The 18,078-nt window shown below is 43.4% G+C and overlaps 1 long non-coding RNA gene across 1 annotated transcript; it reads right to left on the reverse strand.

Annotated features, from left to right (window-relative positions):
- Positions 1–1,479: 1,479 nt before the first annotated feature.
- LOC133370016 (uncharacterized) lies at positions 1,480–17,850 on the reverse strand. The gene is made up of 4 exons (XR_009759053.1): positions 17,776–17,850; positions 9,952–10,045; positions 9,029–9,210; positions 1,480–1,561 (listed from the first exon to the last, which is right to left on the reverse strand). It is a non-coding gene; the product is annotated as an uncharacterized LOC133370016 (long non-coding RNA).
- Positions 17,851–18,078: the final 228 nt, after the last annotated feature.

Raw genomic sequence — 18,078 nt, forward strand, 5'->3', positions numbered from 1 at the left:
GAGTAAAACCACAAGAAAAGTCTATGCTAATCACTTCTCTCTCAGCCTCAGCTCCCTCCCAGACGATCTGCTTATTGAGCATTCATCCCAATTTGTTTGCACAAAGCTTGCAGGGAGGTTATACGATGTCCACTGTTTACTGAGTGTTCATTTCAATTTGCTTGCAGGGAGGTTATACAATGCCCACTGTTTACTGAGTGTTCATTTCAATTTGCTTGCAGGGAGGTTATACGATGCCCACTGTTTACTGAGTGTTCATTTCAATTTGCTTGCAGGGAGGTTATACGATGCCCACTGTTTACTGAGTGTTCATTTCGATTTGCTTCCAGGGAGGTTATATGATGTCCACTGTTTACTGAGTGTTCATTTCGATTTGCTTGCAGGGAGGTTATACGATGTCCACTGTTTACTGAGTGTTCATTTCATTTTGCTTGCAGGGAGGTTATACGATGTCCACTGTTTACTGAGTGTTCATTTCGATTTGCTTGCAGGGAGGTTATACGATGTCCACTGTTTACTGAGTGTTCATTTCGATTTGCTTGCAGGGAGGTTATACGATGCCCACTGTTTACTGAGTGTTCATTTCGATTTGCTTGCAGGGAGGTTATACGATGCCCACTGTTTACTGAGTGTTCATTTCGATTTGCTTGCAGGGAGGTTATACGATGTCCACTCTTTACTGAGTGTTCATTTCGATTTGCTTGCAGGGAGGTTATACGATGTCCACTCTTTACTGAGTGTTCATTTCGATTTGCTTGCAGGGAGGTTATACGATGTCCACTCTTTACTGAGTGTTCATTTCGATTTGTTTGCAGGGAGGTTATACGATGTCCACTCTTTACTGAGTGTTCATTTCGATTTGCTTGCAGGGAGGTTATACGATGTCCACTCTTTACTGAGTGTTCATTTCGATTTGCTTGCAGGGAGGTTATCCAAAGTTGCATCCAGCAGTTGTTCTTCCACACTGTCCAGCACATTTCCTCTACACTGTCCTTGCCTCAAAAAGTCCTTAAAAAAAAAAAAAGCAGATTTGTTGCAGAAGAACACCAAATCCATTTTAATTGCATAGTTTGGATTTTCTGGCATGCAATTGAATCCCACCCACGAAATAGCAACTGTCTGGAAGGGCCTCAGAATTCCTCACCTGTAAAATATGAGTGTCAAACAACTGCCTTTGAACCAGGTGGCTGTGCTGTGCTGATGTTCAGTTTAGAGTTATGCGTTTGAATCCTTGATCTGTTGCAGCTCGGGTGTAGATTGGTACCTGTATATCCACGTTATCCCAATGTAAGGCTCATGGGAAGCAGCAATTATTGGCTCCACCCTGTTTTGCATCTGACTCCATCCCTATCAATGTTTTGGGTCTGGTTGGTGGACAAATTGGATCCAGCTAAAGTCTGTCCATCCACTGATTTAGGAAGCACATATGGATGGCAAAAGGCTGGTGTGGAGGAGGAATAGTTCTGCCTTTAGACAGGGGTTGAACTAGATGATATTTGGTCCCTTCCAAACAAATTTAGCCATGTTTGCGTCAGCCCACTTTTTTGTGTAATCAGGAAGTCTGCAAAAAACGTCAGCAACAGAGGCAAAGTTGTTAAGAACAATTCTAAATATAGTAGAAATGTGGGGGGGGGTAAGTGATGTTGTTTGAATTAAGAATAGATAAATTATTTCAGACAACTGCGTGGTGTAATTAATTCATTTATTAATTTTTGGATTGAATAAGTCAAAACAATATCTTGGAACTGCATGGTGTGTTTTTTCCTTTTCCAATACTTTAATGGAAAGCCACTTAAAATAACAACCTGCTGTTGATATTCACATAATTATTAATGGCCGGGATGCAACAAACATTTCGTTCTCACATTATGAGAAGAAGCAGTCCTGAATTACAGCAGGAATGCACTCTCTCAGAAATGTGCCGTTAACCTCACACTCCAAGCTGTCGTTTTCATATCAATTAATAAAGGTTATTTTGCATGACCACTCAGCACATGGCAGCGCATGAAATTACCGTACAGTTCCTACATGCCTCTTGGGTCCCTCCCTGTCCACAGACAGCCAGTCATCAGCAATTGCAATGCACAAATTCAAGCAAGCATGCACTACAGGAAAGTAGAACTACTTTAGTACAGCTCATAAACAGAGGTCCAATTGCCTCCTACATTAAGGACTTTCAGGTGTCAGCTCAAGACATACCTATGTTCTCAAGCCTATGGTCCTGGCTGAAAGGTACTGACTGCTGGATTGTTTGCAATTTCTGGTTTTTGTTATTTTTAATGAACGCTTCCGGGTTCTGTTTTTTGATGTGTGGTTTACATTATTTTATGATGTTTCCTACTTTTGGGGAAAATGTCACCGCTCTGAGAATAATGAACAGGTTTGGACAAACGATACACAAGCATCAGAATAAGGAGATGTGCTACCAAACATATAAAAGCACAGGAAATCTATCTTTGAAGGGTGATAGGCGACGAGGGCTGGAATGACATAGTGTGCATAGCATGTCCAAATCAGTTAATTATTTTCAAAGCTGTGACACTTTCCCTGAAAATAGCCTAGCCTGTTCTGTGCAGTGATATGTGGCCTTGAAAATGACCTCCGAAGTCATTTTTGACGATGGCAGCCACCCACAGCTTCTTTGTCATCCTGGGCACAATTGATCTAGCATGGCTCCCTATTTTTAATTTGCCAGCACCGGTAACTCATTTTCTAAAGCACTCACTGGAAATTAGCTGGCCAACTAGAATAGCTCCTTCATTATGGTGCTTGCCATCTGCAGTTTTTCTAAATTTGTATTTTAAGTTATATCTATAAGATCTCCTTCCCAATTAATTTGGGCACCTTTTTAGTCAAAAGTTTTGAAATTGATTAATCTAAATGAACAATTATTTAATATTTTTAGCTTGAATTAAATACATACATAAATATCATGGGCACTGAATATTCTGATGTTGAATTTATATCCAAGTCGTTCTTTATCTGAAACACACACACACACACACACATGAATCATCTTGAATACTGCATCCAGTTCTGGTCTCCGCACTTCAAGAAGGATGCAGACAAACTGGAACAGGTTCAGAGGAGGGCAACAAGGATGATCAAGGGGCTGGAAACAAAGCCCTATGAGGAGAGACTGAAAGAACTGGGCATGTTTAGCCTGGAGAAGAGAAGACTGAGGGGAGATATGATAGCACTCTTCAAATACATGAAAGGTTGTCACATAGAGGAGGGCCGGGATCTCTTCTCAATCGTCCCAGAGTGCAGGACATGGAATAATCTCAAGTTGCGGGAAGCCAGATTTCTACTGGACATCAGAAAAAACTTCCTAACTGTTAGAGCCATACAACAATGGAACCAAATACCTAGAGAGGTAGTTAGCTCTCCGACACTGGAGGCCTTCAAGAGGCAGCTGGACAGCCATCTGTTGGGAATGCTTTGATTTGGCTTCCTGCATTGAGCAGGGGGTTGGACTTGATGGCCTTATAGGCCCCTTCCAACTCTACTATTCTATGATTCTATGAATATTTTGACATTTGAATTCACATATCCTGTTCATTTTTTTTGTTACCGTTGCAGAAATGTGCTAACAAGTCAGTTTAGGTCAGGAGGTCAGTGGCACATATATATTAACTAAGACTGCTTTGCAATTAAACAATAAAACACTGAGTGATGATGCTGGAATATGATCATTTATGATGGAACAATTGTACTCTCCAGTCTGTCAAGTTGATTGAACCAGTCATCCAAGACTTAAGTAGTTAAATGGGTTTATGAGACTATTACAGTTCATACCACCAGAATGGACTAAGAATCTTGCTTAGTCACTTCCCTATCATGGGTACTGAATACCCTGATGCAGGGCTGGCCCAGCCTAGCGATGGATGAATCTGTCAATCTTGGTTTTTCTCGTTCTTCCAGTCTTAAATTCAGTTCTCCATATTTCTCCATAAATCTGCCATTTTTTTAATCCTCATGAAAATTTGTCCGCACATAGAGCAAATTTCTCCTAAGAACTTTTTACACAGTTCTGACTAATATACACATTTTTGCAAGTAACTGTCCTATCCAAATGCATTGTTGTATGCTATTTTCACTAATATATGCATTTTTGTACACATGATTGGAAAACTGCATCGCACAATTTCAAGAAGTGCAAATGTAAAAGGCTAGCTGTATTTCAGTTTGCATATTGCAGGGGTGGGGAACCTCCAGCCCCCCATTTGGCCTCCCCATATGTTCTGCTAGGCTGTTTTTGGGAAGTCACGTCCACCTGCCATTAGGGATGTGCCAGAATTCTGCCCAATTAGGATTTGATACCAAATTTCCCATTAATTTGCTTATTCGTTATCGTTGCAGATTGGACTTTTATGCAGAGATTTTCTGCGGCTATTTTCAAAAATGGATTTTTTTAAAAAAAATCTGCCTTTAAAATGTTGATATTAAGAATAATAATTTTATCAATATTTCCTTTCATTTATCAATATTTCCTTTCAAAATATCAATATTAATATCAACATTTTTTTGAAGGGAAAAATGGATCAGTAAAAGTAACAGCTAGTGGACAAAGGATGAATTCTAATCCAGCCTTTCCCCACCTTTGGTTCCCCAGATGTTGCTGGACTACAGTTCCCATCATGTCTGACCGTTCATGGGAGCTCATGGGAGTTGTAGTCCACCAACATCTGGGGACCCAAAGGTGGGGAAAGACTGCTCTAATCAATATTGGCCTGTTAGGTCAATGGAAGATGCTATTAGAGGTCGCTGATTCATAGGGTCAGCATAAGTCATGGTTGACTTGAAGGCACATACCAACAACAACAAGGTCGATGGAATGCTTTTGAACCGGCACCGGCTAATGGATCCCATCTCTACCTGTCATAGATCTGGCGCCATAGATGACATCCAGTGTGGGGTGGGTAAAGGCGGGGCTTCAAAGGAACAATCAGGAGCTGAATGTGGTCTTCTGATGGTTCCTTTGCTGGAGCAAGTCATGCTCGCTTGCTTAAGGAGTGCCTTGCTCCAGGAGTAAGAAGCAGTTTCCATTCAATGGCAACTGCCTCTCCCTCTCAGCACTGCTTTTTGTGAGTGACTCTGCACTTCTCCTTTCCCCCTCCAACACTGGAAGCTGAATTAAAAGCACGGGGAGTCTTGCAAAGGGTTTTGGGAGCTGCTCTAGACAGCAACTTTCCACCGCCAACATTGGAAGTGGAAGGGAGGCTTGCAAAGCATAGGGGTGGCAAGGCCCTTTATGCTGTGGTTCCTAACCACAGGAACCCTCGCAAGGGATGCTGACAGGTGGGTGGGACTACCCACCTGTCAATCATCTGACATCATAATGCCAGATGATTGACAGAGGGGTTGCCCCGCCCACCTGTTAGAAAGGTTCCCCACCCCTGGTATATTGGTTTGAGAAGAGTGAATTAGGTGTTTTGCAATCAGATGGAAATAAAATAAAATTGCTCCCCCATCTCTAGCCAACCACGGAAGCAAGCTAGGCAACTGCCAAAGGTTTAGGCACCGTCCTAAACTCTGCAAATATATTGACAGCCGCTGGGTGCCTTCAGAGTATCACTATTTTGTGGGATTCAAGCACATACTGCAAATTTAGGCTCGTGCAATTCAAGTAGATGAAAGTGCTCTCTCACCCTAGCACAACAAACCTGCTAAACAAATACACACACCCAAAGTAATGGACTTTTTTACAGAGCTTGGAAAAGTTACTTTTTTGAACTACAACTCCCATCTGCCCCAGCCAGCATGGCCACTGGATTGGGCTGATGGGAGTTGTAGTTCAAAAAAGTAACTTTTCCAAGCTCTGCTTTTTTACAGTTAGGAAAGTGACAAGGAGATGTATTGGAATGTGTAGGATTAACAAATACTAGCAGAAAGATGTGTAAACACCCCACAAGCAAATCAGGATGAATTCGAAACAAATAGGAATGAATGCTCAATAGAGACCAGACATAGTCTAACATCTGTGAAAGCTTTATGCAAACACATAAGGGTGACTGCTCAACAAACAGACCCTCTCGGGGATTTCTTTTTCTTCTTTTGGTTGGTCCTGTGTAAACATTTGAGCATCAGCAGCAACTACACTAGATTTCAAGGAGAATTAGTGGTATTCCACCAGCAGCGTATCAGTGATTCCATTTTGTTCAGGAACACCACTGAGAGCAAGGTAATGACAGCAGACCACCAAAAACAGCGTCATCAAAATAAGTCACCAGCACAAACATATCGACCCGATCTCATCTAAGAACAAAAGAAGGAAAGCGTACAGGTGGCCTTGATTTCTCTTTCTTCCCGAGGAAATGGCAGGAAATATTTCTGGCACCACGACACACACATTCATACACCTACACATTTCCACATCCTCCAGTGTTTCCTTAGTCATGAATACTGCAGATGTCACTGAGGCTCGATATAGAGTCCAGTAGACTTGGGCCAACAGTAATGAACAATTCACCTGCCACACATGATGGTTGCCAGCTTTCTTGTTTCTGTGGAAAATAAGTTCAGAGGGTGAGGGTGTGTGTGTGTGCGCGCAATAAGTTACTCTTTCACATAGATCTCTCCTCCTTCGGGGATATCACTAAAAAATAATAATGATGGGTTGTACTAACTACATCCTACTCAGAGTTAGGGATGGAATGGTCCGTCAGCAATTTGCAATTAAAAAAAACCATCATGAAAATTGTTCAGTATTTTAGTGGAAATTTCTCCTAACAAACACATTTTTGCGTTAGTCACAATTTTGACTAATGTACAGATTTTTGCAAGCAATTTCTCCTCCTGCAATGCATTTTTGTACGTTATGTTCACTAATATATTCATTTTCATGCCCACATTCCCCTAATGTATGCATATATGCTTTTGTAAGCATATATTTTGTAAACATTGCATGGTTGGAGAACTGCATCACAAAATTCAGATAAGTGCAGATTTCAAAGAATGGCTGTTTTTCGGTTGCCATATTGTTTCAAAAATACAAATTTGATAAATTCACCTTTAAATGGGAATTGAATTGAATTTCTCACTCATCCCTACTCAGAGCAGACCTGTTGAAATTAATGAGCCATTAATGTCAGTGGGTTTATTTGGAGTAGGACTAGCACTGGATACCATCCTATATTTTTATTAAATAATTCTTCTTCTTATGAATATATTAATCACCTTCTGCACAAACATCTCATGGCGATGTACAATACAAATAACAAACAAAAACATACCAAAAATCCAGATATATTGGGGGCGGGAGACACAATATGGTGGAGACTTATTCATCCAGCTAGAAAAGCCCATCAGAGCAAAAATGTCTTCAATCCAAAAATTGTTTCCAGAAGGTGCAGATAATGGGTGCCTATTGTATCTCAACAGAAAAGTTATTCCATAGAACCGGGGCAGCCACACTGAAAGCCCTGCTCTGAGTTACTGTGCAGCTGTAATTAACTTTCATAAAACAATTCAAAATTCAATTTCAAAGTCATGACAAATATTAACAGAACACAAAAAATCAAAGTGACCTACTGTAACTTTAGCAGCTTTTTTTCAGGTGGACAATTTCATACTCCTTCTATTCGCTACTTTTATTATTATGACTTTGAAAGGACAGTAGAAATTGCCCTGCGACTGGACAGGAGAGCATACTAAAATTAGAAGAGCCCTCTTGGATCACACCGAAGGCCCATCTAGTCCAGCATCCTGTTCTCACAGTGGCCAAGCAGATGACTATGGGAATCCCCCAAAGCAGGATCTAAGCACAAGAGCATTCTCTCCTTCTGCGATTTCTAGCAAGTGGTATTTGGAAGCATACTGCCTCCAACATAGCCATCATGGCTAATAACCATTCATAGCCTTATCCTCCATGAATCTGTCAAATCCTCTTTCAAAGCCATCCAAGCTGGTGATCATCACTGACTCCTGTGGGAGTTAATTCCATAGTTTAATGGTGGAAGCAAACTCTAGCCTCTGTTTGCCACCAGCCAAGGAACCAAGAACGGACTAGTAGGTTGCACTCCTGGCCTTATAGAACTTAATGGAGAGCAGCTTGGCTCCCATTCATCAGCCAGAGAAGGAGAAGCTGCCGGGAACTCACTGGAAAGACAACGCTCAGGCCTCCCCCAGAACCCAGAGGACTAAGGGACACTGGGTCAATTGCAGCGAAGGAAGATCAGCCTGGCTCCATCTCAGGGCTGACACAAGACATCGGGCCACCTGAGACTAGGGGATGTGGTAGAAATTTTGTTTGGTTAGGATATTAATGCAAACCTCCTTAATTCCCACTTTCTGAAACAATACGCAAATGAAAACACAGCTACGCTTCAAAATTTGCACTTCCCAGAATTTTCCAATGCAGTTCTCCAAGCAAAGAATGTGTATAAAAATGGGTATATTAGGGGCTAAAGTGTGGATAAAAATGCATACATTTGCAAAAATAACAGATTAAAATGCACTATATTAGGAGGAATTGCTTGCAAACAATGTGTATATCAGGGAAAAGTGTATACAAAAATGTGAACAGTGGGAGACTTTTGTATTAAACTGTTGACAAATTTCTGTGAGGACTTTAAAAAAAAAATAACCAGGAAACTGATGCAGTAATGATCTAAAGAATGGAAAATGAGACATGGAGAGAAACACACTTGAGAGAGTCTTCCATCCCTGCCTGCGAAGGGACAAGCTGCTGCTTCCCTGCTCACCACTGCTTCCTTCCTCTCTCCTGCATCCTCACCCCCCTTCCACTGGCCTGCTCCTTTCCATTGGCCGCCACCCATCGGCCGCCACCCCCTCCAGCAGAGGGGAATGTCTGCTGCTGCTGCCTCACCTGCCCAGCATCTCCTACTGGCAGTAGAGTAGTGGCAAATGCAGACGTGCAAGGTCCCTTCATGATAGTCACAGCCATGTCCCCTTCTAAGATTCTACAGCCTTCCAAGAGAATGATCTGGCCAGGCTTGGATGCTGCTTTCTGCTTCTCTCACACTGTCACCATTTGATTGTCCTTTCTCACTGTCAAATATATTACCTGAATTACTGGATTCAGTGCCTGTATGTTTATCTCCCGCTGCTACCAAATTGCTTGATGATGTAGATGGGATGCTCCCATCAGGATTCACTGTCTCTTCTTCTGCAGTTACAAAATTCTCACTCTCCACAACTTGGCTGTTTGAAGCAGGAACTAATAGGCACTCTTTTCACTCCGATTGGCTTCATTCAGCAGGAAACGGCAAGGAAGTAAGTTAGAAGACTCTTCTCAGTGACTGACACACTCCCCTTTCATGCTGATTGGCCCATAGGTCCCTGGAGACACCGGGACCATGCTGGGACCTGGGTCTCCAAAAAGTAAGGGGTCTAAGACCCCCTGACCCTGGATGGCTACACCCGTGGCTACCAGAGACGATTGCCTCTTTCTGCCTAGTAATAAGGCCAACCCCAAATGTCATGTGTAAAAAATAACAACAGCTGGAAATAGAAGCTGCTGGGGGAGGGAGTGATCAGGACCACATGCAGGGGAAGGGGGAGTTAACGCTTCTCTCTCATGCTAGAAGCCCGATGACCACCCCTGGTCTCTGGCAGAGGAAGGACTTACAGCATGGGAGGAAGGGGTTAAACTCCCACTCCATGCACAGCCTTCTAATCCTGATCAGTCTTCCTCCCATCAGCTGCTATTTGAAGTTCAAAAGAGGTGCACACAAGCAGTGGTGGCCGGTGCCCATTGGGACTGGTAGGGAAGGCAGGGAGGCGACACCAAAGCCAATGACAGGCCGAGCCAACTCATTCTAGTTTTGTCTCCATTCTCCTCCCTGCTGAGTTCTGCAAGGGCAACACTGAGATTAAGGAGGAAGATGGCAGCCAGGGCCACTCCCCGGATTGGCTGTATGTCAGAAGGCAGGCGGGTAGGGGCTGGCTGAAGGCATTATGAGCTTGATGAGGCAGCGCCCCACTCACCCAAATAGGCCAGCCTCCTCTGCCCATGAAACCATGCGTTTAATGTCATGCGTCGATTGGCCCTGAAGTTGACTTGGACTCCCAATTCTGCCTTCTAAAACGAGAAAGAAAGAAAAATCTTTTATCCATAAAAAATGTTTTATACTTATTATGAGACCCTGAAATAGGAGCAAGGGCATACAGCTAAGAAAAATAAAACACTTTCCTTTCGTTTACTTGGAGGCGCATGGGTTGACCCTGAAGCACATTTAGTGTCAGCAGATCCTTGTGAGCAGCCTCATAAGGGAGGCACAACATGTAAAACTACATTCCAGCGCAAGGGAAGGCTCACGATTGCATGCAAAACAGTTCCTGCTTGCCCGGCCTGTTAATTGTCATTTAACACCCCTTGTTTTTTGAATAGACAGGGCCGGATGTGGCACAATCATCGCGGTTGCATCCCTGTAAAAGGTATCGGTATGACAAAAAGGGGTTCTGGCACTATTTTCAATATGCACATTAATATGTCCCACAGTATAAGGGGGCAGAACATAACTAGCCCACAAGCAATTTTGATAGCATCTGTGGCCACTCATGCTTATGGTGGTGTTAAGAGTAGTCCAGAAATCCACAGACCCTAAGCAGTGAGCCAGTAGGGCAGGGGTGGGAAACCTGTGGCCTTCCGGTTGTTGCTGGACTACGATTCCCATCGCCCTTGACCATTGGTCATGCTGGCTGGGGCTGAAAGTAGTTGTAGGGGAAGGGCCTTTGCTCTGTAGTGGAGCATCTGTTTTGCATGCAGAAGATCCCAGGGTCAACCCCCCGCAACTCTGCAGGGAGGATCTGGGGAGAGACCCTACTCTAAAATACTGGAGAACAGCTGCCTGTTGCTGGAGGCAATATTGAGCGAGATGGAGAAATGGCCTGGTTCAATATAAGGCTGCTTCCGTGGCCGACCAAAACACCTGAAAAACACTCTTGAAATGTTGCAAAGCATGTTGGACTTCAACCGTCTGAGTAGCCATGCATGCCCTGGAATCTTGTACAGGGGTCTGGGGTACACCTTTGAGGACTTCATTAACCACCTCTATACACACGCTTGTCGAACGTGATGTCTTGACCTCTGAATGGAATCCTGCTGATTGATAGGGGGAAGGAAGTCCGAAAGAGCCAAACTTTAGCGGCAAAGCACATGCAGGAGGGCCCAGTTTCAATCTCCCACGCCTCCAGGTGGGGCTGAGGAAAACCCTTGCCCACAACTCTGGAGAGCTGGCGGCAGTCAGGATAGGGCGGAGGTGGGAGTCTGTGGCCCTACAGATGTTGTTGGGCTACAACACCCATCATCTCTGACCATTGGCTATGCTGGTTGCAGTCTAACAACATCCGCAGGGCTGCATGTTTCCATCCCTGATGTAGACAACAGCGAGTTAGATAGACCAACATCCTGACTCATTATTATTAGGCCGCGTCCTATGTTCCTTTGAATCAAGTCTTCACTCTCAAACAGCTGATGGGCAGGATTGCAGATTTTGCTTTTGCAAGTGGCCTTGGTTTCTGGAACTGGCTTGGGAATTGTCTGTTCAAGTTTGCCTTCAGTTAGGGGTACTAGTGCTTCTCTACATACATATATAATGGGGAATTCTATATATTCTAAGCGAAACATATGCTTTTATAAAGCTATAAAGGTTTATAATATTTTAATAGTTTAGTAGCCAGCCGGAACCCTTTTCTCTTTGGAGCTGTCTTCCCTGACTGTGCTGGTATGTATGGTACAGCTTGGACTCTGTAAGATAATCCTGAACAAACCCTGAACATCCCTGTATTCTCCAAGACATAGAAAGGATTGCGTTAACTAAAATGCTTAACTCATAGCAAAAATGTACTGGTATGTGAAGTGCAGAACATTGCCAAATCGACCAGAACATAATGTAGACAGTGTAATGCTCATGCAATGTCTATGTAATACTGATGCAGAGCTTGGAAGTAATTCATTAGTTTGTTGAGGAACGAGTGGGTAATTCCTTCACATTTTGATTGCCACACAGAGGAGGGCCAGGATCTCTTCTCAATTGTCCCAGAGTGCAGGACACAGAATAATGGGCTCAAGTTACAGGAAGCCAGATTTCGGCTGAACATCAGGAAAAAATGTCCTAACTGTTAGAGTGGTGCGACAATGGAACCAACGACCTAGGGAGGTGGTGGGCTTTCCAACGCTGGAGGCATTCAAGAGACAGCCACCTGCCGGGTATGCTTTAACTTGGATTCCTGCAAAGAGCAGGGGGTTGGACTCAATGGCCTTATAGGCCCCTTCCAACTCTTACTATTCTATGACTCTATCTGGAGGAGCCCCAGGTGCTGTTAAAGACCCCTGAAGAACAGCTTCTGCCAGTCAGAGCCCACAAGTACTAACTGGATTAACCAAAGCTCTGACTTGGCATAATGCAGTTTCAAACCTCAAAACCACACTACTTGTTTTTCCCAGTCATGTCCTGTCCCCACTCTTTTTGTAACCTTTTCTCCTCCCACTCTACTGCCTGCCCTACAGACAGAATTTAGATTGTAAATACCTTGGAGAAGATAGCTGGGCTGTTTGCTTGAGTTTTTTTTGTGTGGGAAGGGAACGAAGGCCCCCGATCAGTTTTAAAATTAGAGTCTGGTCATTTAATGGAGGCTCATCAGCTCCCCCAGGATGGAAGGATCTTTTGACTGTGGTTCTTTCCGATTCTCATTTTTGCAGCCTTCAGTTCTCCACATTTCTGAAGCAATTTGCAGCAAAATGTTCGTGAAAATTCACCAGCATTTTAGTGTCAATGTTTCCTAATAAACCCTTTTTTTGCAGTTTTTGCACACATTACTTTCCCTAATGTATTCCTTATTACACAGACTTCCCCCTATTATATGCATTTTCTAAACATTCGTTGATTAGAGAACCACATCAAAGAATTCAGATAAGTGCAAATTTGGAAGGATGGCTGTGTTTCAGTTCCCACATTGTTTCAGAAAGTGCGAATTTGATAAATTTGTCTTTAAATGTGAACTAAATCTCCTGCATCCTTACAGGGCTCCCATTAGGGCTGACTCCTTTCCCTTCTCTGAGTCATTTTTAAAGTGTAATTCACCATTGACCTTGGTATCCTTCTGGGAAGACTGGCAGAGTTGGGAGTGGGAGGGACTGCATGGTGGTGGTTCCTCTCCTACTTGGCAGGTTGGCTCCAGAAGGTGGTGCTTGGGGAGCATTGCTCAGCACCCTGGCCTCTCCAGTATGGGGTTCTGTAGGGGACAGTTCTGTCCCCCATGCTGTTCAACATCTACATAAAACCATTGGGTGCGGTCATCCAGAGTTTTGGAGTGCGTTGCCATCAGTATGCTGATGACACGCAGCTCTGTTTCTCCTTTTCATCTTCTTCAGATGAGACTGTCAATGTGCTGAACCGGTGCTTGGCTGCGACAATGGACTGGATGAGGGCTAATAAACTGAGGCTCAATCCAGACAAGGCTGAGATGCTGCTAGTGGGTGGTTCTTCTGACCAGATGGTGGATGTTCGAACTGTCCTGGATGGGATTGCACTCCCCCTGAAGGAGCAGGTTCGTAGCTTGGGGGTTCTCCTAGAACCATCTCTGTCACTTGAGGCTCAGGTAGCCTCGGTGGCACAGAGTGCCTTCTACCAACTTTTGTTGGTGGCCCAGGTATGCCCCTATCTGGACAGAGATAACCTGGCTTCAGTTGTCCATGCTCTGGTAACCTCCAAGTTAGATTACTGCAATGTGCTCTACATGGGGCTGCCTTTGAAGATGGTTTGGAAACTGCAGCTTGTGCAAAATGCAGCGGCCAGATTGGTAACAGGGACCAGACGGTTCAAGCATATAAAACTGATTCTGGCCCACTTGTATTGGCTGCCTGTATGTTTCCGAGCTCAATTCAAGGTTTTAACCTATAAAGCCTTACACAGCTTGGGACCACAATACCTGATAGAATGCCTCTACCAACATGAACCCACCCATACACTATGCTCAACATCAAAGTCCCTCCCCCGGGTGCCTACTCCGAGGGAAGCTCAGAGGCTGGCAACAAGGGAGAGGGCCTTCTCAGTGGTGGCCCCCAAATTATGGAATGGTTTTTCTGACGAGGTGCACCGGGCACCAACACTATTATCATTTTGGTGCCAGGTCAAGACTTTCCTCTTCTTCCAGGCATTTTAACATGTGTTTTTAAATTGTTTTTTTAAAAATGTGTTTTTAAAATTTGTATATTTGTTTTTAATGTTTTTAACTGTTGTAAACCACCCAGAGAGCTTTGGCTATGGGGCGGTATATAAATGCAATAAATAAATAAATAAATAAATTCAGATTTGGTACCAAATTTTTCATTAATTTGCTTATTCGCTATAATTGAGGATCAGATTTTTATGCAGTGATTTTATGTGGCTATTTTAGGAAATGGATTTTTTTAAAAAAAATCAGCATCAAAATATTGATATTAATATCAATATTTTTATCGGCATTTCCTTCAATTTATCCATATTTCCTTTCAAAATACCAATATCAATACTTTTTCCCCGAGGGGAAAAAAACAGATTGGTAAAAGCAGCGGCTTGTGGACAAGGAACAAACTCGAATCGATACCAGCCTGTTCAGTCGACGGAATGCTTTCGAACTGGCACCGGCCAACGGATCCCATTCCTAGTCATTAAAGGAGTGAAGGTGGAGAGAGAAGCTGAATTTGCCCTCCATCAGAAAAATCTACATGCAGTTCTAGGGATGGAGGAGAAATATAACTCAGTTTGAATTTAAAGGTGAATCTACCCATCTCACACTTTCCAGAACAATATGCAAGCTGAAACAGAGCCATTCTTTGACATTCACAGTTCTCTGAATTTTGCAGTTCAGCACTCCAGCCAAGTAATATGTACAAGAATGTGTCCACTGGGGCCAAATGTGCATCAAAAGAAATATATGTGAACATAGCATACAAAAAGGCCTTATATGAAGGGAAATTGCTTTTCAGTAATGTGCATACTAGGCAAAAGTACATACAAAGATGTGTATACCAGGAGAAACTCACACTAGTATGCTGAAGGATTTTTGTGAGGCCATAAAAAATAATAATTCACAAACTAATGTGGAGAACTGAATTTAAGATTGGAAAAACCAACAGACCACTGAAATGGACAGATTTGCCCTACCGGCTTCAGTTTGAAGAGACACGGCCTTATTTGGCACAGCCTGGATATAGCCTGCTGAGTACTTTGCCCCTAAGCAATCACTGCAGCTCTTGGCTGAACTGGGGAACCCCAATCTCATCCACCTTTGGTCTGCTGAAGGAATCGTGACATTCCTCAAATTATTCTCAGGAGCAAAGAGTTTCTTCTTCTGCTTAGTGGGATTCCAGTCCTATCTGAGAAAGAAACAGCAGGGATTCTTTTCCAAGTACAGATGAAAGGCAGAATGCCCTAGAACAAATATTTATCTTCTAGTCTCAGGATGAACTGTACTGCAAATATTAATCAAAACGGAGGACCATCCAAAACCTGCAAGCCTTGTACAAGTGTTGATTCTTAGCCAAGGGCGCAAAGATGAGTTGCCTTTGTCCCCTGGGTTGTACTTGGGATTCTGCCACAGATGGACAGAAAACAAGTCTCGCTTGTCTTGAGAGGAACAATTTAATAAATGCAGACAAAGAAATCTGTATCTGTAACACGTCTCAGGTGGGCGAGACCCTGCCAGTTGCCATCCTTAAATGGACAAATAATGGACAACATCCCAAGGAAAGGTTATGTAACATGAAACAGAAAAAAAAATATCTGTAGAAGATAGCCGGATTCTTCAGGCCAGACTTCCCAACGCTGGAGCCCTCCAAACATTTTGAACTCCACCTCCCATCAGCCACAGCTAGCATGGCTGGTGTTCAGGGATGATGGGAGTTGTAATCCAACAGTATCTGGAGGAGTCCAGGTGCAGAAAAGCTGTTTGAGGCCATCGCATTGGGATCACACTCTTAGAAAGAAACTTAGTCAACAAAAACTCAGGTTTCAGACTTATTGTCGTGGAAGATGATGATGACAGATACAAATTCCCTGTGCAGCACAGTCAGTGCGCAGAACACTTTGTGGAGGACCATAAGGAGAGGAGAGGCGGATAGGCATGTTCATTGTGGCAGGCAAGCTCAATTTCAGCAGTAGTACATTTCACCAGCATCTGAGGACTTCTGCGCTTATTTTTAAATGAATATTTTAGATTGCTTTATGTACATGGTTTGCAGCGCAATCCAAACCCAAGTTCTGCTAGGTGGAGTTTGGGTGCGGCAGATCTTGGGGTTTGCTCAGCTGGGATTACACTGGCATAAGTCCCTCACCCTGGTTCGGCTGGCGAAATGTATGCCCATGTAAGTCCCCAAAAAAAGGCATTTAGGGGTGCCCCCCCCAAGGAGAGACTTAGATGTATTTCAAACCCTTTTCAGCTTAGTCATGTGGCCTGGCAACCCAGCAGAACCGATGCTGGCAGAAAGGGTGGTGCAAGGCAAACATCTCTGGAGCAGTGTTTGGAACAGGTGTAACTTAGTGATGGTGAAAGTTACGGCAGCATAAGTAACACTGGCTTTCAGCATTTAGGATTGCTCTGTTAGAGGTTTTTGTCAATTAAATGGTATATAGATCTTGTGAAATAAAAGCCTTCCTTCTCCACTGAGGGCCAAACTAGAGATCAATTGTGTGAATGACTTTCAAAAGTCAATTGCAGGTGCAGAGGGTATGATCTGGATCAAGACCCTGGCATGCAAGGTTGGGAGGGGGGGCTTTTAACCTCTGGGCTGTAGTCCCAATTTAGATCACTCCAAGGAGGGCTTTCTCCCCAATGCAAATAGCAGGCACAATCTGTTTGGGATTGGAGCTGGGGGGGCATAGGGTTAAAGCCCCCAATGCCAGTGTCGGGATCCAGATCGGGGCTCTTGCACCTGCAAATGACTTTTTCAAAGCCATTCGCACAACTGCTAAGCCTGTTTATTCTCCTCCTTCTCCAGGAGGATCCAGTGGACAGCCTGGGTGAGTGGAGCAAGTCCAGGGCATATAGCTACCGAACTACTTAGGCAGATGCTACAACAGTCAGTTCAGTGGCTCACCACTAGGGATGGGAGAAAAATTCAATCCAGTTCTCATTTCAAGCAGAATTTATTAAATTTGCACTTTACAAAATAACATGAGAACCGAAACACATCCTTCACAGTTTGCACTTATGTGAATTTTGCAATGCAACCAATGTTTACAAAAATGCATATATTAGAGGAAAGTGTGCATAAAAATATATTAGTGAAAATTACATATAAAAATGCATCAAGAGAAATGTGAACATTGGTCAAAACTGCATAAAAATGTGCTTATTAGGAGAAAATAGCACTAAAATTCTGAAGAGTTTTCATGCAGATTTTTTTTAAAAAAATCACTAATTGTTGAGAAAGGTGGAGACCTGAATTTAAGACTGGTCAAATAAAAAACTTGAGAGAACCGAAATGGGCAGATCCTTTCATCCCTGCTTCACTACACATGAAAGTCATCCACGAATGTAGCAGTTCCTGACTTTGGAGTGGGGGGCTGGAAGGGAAATAGGAGGATGCAATTGTCGAGGTGGCAGTGGTGGGCTCTATTGAGACTTTTGCAAGCATCCAAACTCAACACTTACAGAAGCTGGACCCATCTGGGTGGAACTGAAGGACACTCCTGCATTCTTAGGAAACATTTACCCACTCAGAAAATCGATGCTGCCGAATGCCTTTAGGTCATAGCCAGTAGCTATTAGTACAGCCAGATCCACTGTGATATTTAACATTCATCCATTTACTCACACCTGCCTTACTTCAGAAGCCAGCGTAGGACAGACTGATGCAGAGTCAATGAATGAAACCTTCAAGAGGCAGAGAAGAGACTTCAGCAGCTTGAGAGAGTGACTCGAGAAAGGCCCTTGGGCAGTGATCCTTGGCATGTGACTAGGGGTATTTCAAGTCCAGAAGTGAATCCCTATTTTCATCGGTGATACGCTGGATGGAATGTTACTTATGCAGAAACTTTCTAGAGGACTGAATGTTTCAGCACTCCTTGGAACATGCACAAACTGTACAGGACTAGGAACTTTGTCAGTCTAAGCATGATATTATGTGTA

This window comes from Rhineura floridana, chromosome 14, assembly GCF_030035675.1.
Source record: "Rhineura floridana isolate rRhiFlo1 chromosome 14, rRhiFlo1.hap2, whole genome shotgun sequence".
Taxonomy (NCBI): Eukaryota; Metazoa; Chordata; class Lepidosauria; order Squamata; family Rhineuridae; genus Rhineura; species Rhineura floridana.